A 4,022-nucleotide genomic window follows, 5' to 3' on the forward strand; every position below is an offset into this window, starting at 1 on the left:
AAGTCAAGCCCATTCTGCCCTGGAGTCTCATCTCGTCTAAATGCCAAGTCAGCGATGTTGGAATCCTGGATCACACCTGGAGAGTTTTAGCCTTTGAGCTAACAAAAAAATCAAGTCAAATTTAGTTAAGTGTTCGTTAGCATCCTATAGAGAAATCATCCAGACGATGATCTGAATTGATTAAGTGGTTTGTGATTCTGTAGTTGCAGCAACTGTCCAGAATGGGTAATAAGATCGAAGCAGCTATTAACATGCAAAAAAGGATGTGAAAAGAAAATTGTAAGCAGTTCATTTTCAAAATTACAATATACATTTGAAGGGAAAGGAAGCTAGTGTTAACTGAGCACCTCTTATGTATTAAGCACCGTGCAATGTTATGTTGAACCCTTTCTTCTTCCCATAAATCTCCTTTGGAGTAAGAATTATTAGCTTCGTGTTACTAATGAGGACATAGAAATTACAGCAAAATAAGAAACTTGACAAAATCACACAAGTATTAAAAACCTGACATGGAGTCATAATTCGGGCATTTTATTCTCATCTCTTTCCACTACAAGTTTCTCAAAATGGGGAAGCAATTTTTATATTATCTAGAAGTAAAAAAAAATTATAAGAAAAAGAACCAAACATAATTTGAATTTAGCACTCTATGTAAGGTCTCACATTGAAAATACAATCAAAATATAGATATACTGACTGAAAGTTAATACTTTCAATATTTATCATTTTTCTGAACACTAATATTTGAGATATAAAAAATTATAGTTTTTCTTTACAAAAAGTAAAAGGAGACTTCCCTACTGGCATATGTGATTAGGTATATAATTGAGACTTAAATAAACTTTTAAAACTTTGTAATACCTTATTATAATGAAGAGATTCTAAAGAATCCTGATAGATGATCATTTCATTGATTTGCAGATAAAAGTTTACTTGGGCGTATTATGAAAATGTTATTATTCTTGGGGGACAAGCAATTATGCAGTGTTGACTTCTGTCTGAATATCATTCTTAGAATGTGGACATTTCAAAAACATGAGATCAAGAAAAATGAAAGACTTGCTGTGTAGATTTTAACTAAAACTCACGCAAAGCTATGAGGTTTTTGTTCTGTTTTGTTTGTATCTGAAGATGAAGGTTTTTTTTCCCCTAAGTTCCAATTAAAGTCTATCTGCCAAAATCAATAAACACTGTAAGTGTGTTAAGTAAGCACTGTGGAAGATTCAGAAACTTTACCACCTTAAAAACTAGTCCAGTCTGTGAAATTGTGCTATCACTATTTTGAAAGACTAAGCTCTTGCTATCATAACGAACAGAAAACTACTAATTAGAAAACCACTTCAAAATCACAAAACACATTTGTTGAAGACAGATGCTTCTTTTGTGCACTGAGCTAGGAGCTGTTTACACCTCCACTGCCTCAAACAATAATGTATTTTTATTAGGCGGATTGTTTTACTTGCATTGAAAAAGAATTGCTTATGAAAACATACTTACATTTTTTAATTTCAATTTATAATTACTTATTGTTTCTAACACTGTAGGTAAAACAGCTTGAAGTTATTATGTCTTACATTTGCTATGCTTCCCCCCCCCAACTTTCTGCACTGACTATAAACTGTAGACTGATCACAGAGAAGCTAGTAAATTATCACAAAGAGAAAGAAAAGCTTAAGTTGAATACAGATTAATGGCTTTGCTAATTCATTTGCCTTCCGCAGTGCTCAGCTGCCATTTTCTTTAACCTTCCATATATAGTCACGGATTTTATTTATTTATTTATTTATTTATTTATTTATGTATTTATTTATTTATTTTTTTTTTTTTAAAGATTTTATTTATTTATGTGACAGAGAGACAGCCAGCGAGAGGGAACACAGCAGGGGAGTGGGAAAGGAAGAAGCAGGCTCCCAGGGGAGGAGCCTGATGTGGGGCTCGATCCCAAAACGCCGGGATCACGCCCTGAGCCGAAGGCAGATGCTTAACGACTGCGCTACCCAGGCGCCCCTAGTCACGGATTTTATAAAACACCTGGGAAGGCAATAGGCATATTTATTCCTATACTTGTTCTCTTTGCAACTTTTAAGTTTATGCATCAAAACACGGTGAGATTTCAACATAAGTAGTAATAGCAACCTCAGTATTTACTTCCACTTTCTTTTTTTTTTTTTTAAGATTTTATTTATTTATTTGACAGAGATAGAGACAGCCAGCGAGAGGGAACACAAGCAGGGGGAGTGGGAGAGGAAGAAGCAGGCTCATAGCAGAGGAGCCTGACGTGGGGCTCGATCCCATAACGCCAGGATCACGCCCTGAGCCGAAGGCAGACGCTCAACCGCTGTGCCACCCAGGCGCCCCCCAAGGCTTTCCTTCTTAACAATACAAATATTTTAGAATATTTTCATGCTATCAACTCTCTGTCCCTATAATGAAAGAAGTTAATAAAATGCAAAATAAGCTAGGATGTCTTTGTGTTGATGTCTTCCAATTTGAGACAATATTAACAGGGATCAAGACAGGGATTGAGTCAAAGAGTCCGGAAAATGTCAAATTAGACAAAGATAAACGGGCATCTTCCCTGAAGGATTTCTCACACCCATAATGTGAGGTTGTACGATGTTAAACTCTAGGATGAAGATTTATCAGGTAATGTTTCACAGAATTACTGAATCATAGCATTCTATTTACATCTCCAAGACTGGTTATTTTCAAAGAAACAGTTTTGTAAAAAGCTATGCAGTTTAGAACAGGCAGGTGGGAAAGAGAGAAAGAGGTCAGAGGTCAAGCCAAGTATAAGATGATGGTATTTTTGAAATGTATACATAGAAGGTGAATTTTTATTATTATTGCTATTAGGATTTTATCCATCTAGTATATTCTAACTTCCACCAGCCCAGATGGAGGCATAGGGACCAGGAGTGGAACAAGGACCAACTCCGGTGTTGTTATCTACTTTTATACCAAATGTTATTTTCTCCCTGTTCCATTCATTTTATTTTCTTCATAACATGTATTTGCTGAAATTATCTTGTCCATTTACTTACTTGCTTATATTCTTATTTCTTTCGTTAAGAGAATAGAAAATTTAACTTCTCCACAGTGCATCACTTGTTACACACGTTTGAGTAAATAATACAAGAATCAAATTGGTTATTGGATAGCTTGAATGTTTCTTTGTGATTGCGTATTTTGTCTCTTTGCTCATTCAATTATTTATCTATTGATATATTTATTTATGGTGTGAGAGTAAGCAGTAAATCCTCTCTCCGTTTCCACTTTGGTTTTGGAGACTATTAGAATTGTAGAAACAAGGGGCACCTGGGCGGCTCAGTCGTTAAGCTTCTGCCTTCGGCTCAGGGCGTGATCCCGGCATTCTGGGATCGAGCCCCACATCAGGCTCCTCTGCTGGGAGCCTGCTTCTTCCTCTCCCACTCCCCCTGCCTGTGTTCCCTCTCTCGCTGTCTGTCTCTCTCTCTCTCTGTCAAATAAATAAATAAAAATCTTAAAAAAAAAAAAAAAAGAATTGTAGAAACAAGTTCCAGTGGAAACTGTAGGCTGGAAATATTGAGCCAGAACTTACTAATTTTTATTACGAATGATGTGATGTCATTTGATTTTAAATCTATATAATAGCACTCTCATTAAAATAAAAATTAAAACATAAAAGTTGTCTTTTCTGTGTATGTGTATCTTTCTGAGTCTCTTCCATCCAGTTTTCACAGACAAAATGAAAGAGGCATGAACCATTAAAGTGCCCATTAAATAAGTGAAGAGGGGGAGGAAATATGCTTGAGATCTGAGCACCACTTGGATAGGATAATGGGTGATTTCTGCAATAACCTTTATGAATGTGAGTACTAGGTACTTGAAAGCCTAGAATGCAAGAAGTAGGAGTTTGAATTCTACCCAATTATTAGTGACCTTGAGGACCAATGTTGTTACTCTTTAAACAGTAAAGAAATAATTAAATTATGTATTTATCCTCCGCTGAATGTCCTTTTTTTCCCTCTCTCTCACTTCTG

This window comes from Ursus maritimus, unplaced genomic scaffold (genome assembly GCF_017311325.1).
Source record: "Ursus maritimus isolate PB19 unplaced genomic scaffold, ASM1731132v1 scaffold_23, whole genome shotgun sequence".
Lineage (NCBI taxonomy): Eukaryota > Metazoa > Chordata > Mammalia > Carnivora > Ursidae > Ursus > Ursus maritimus.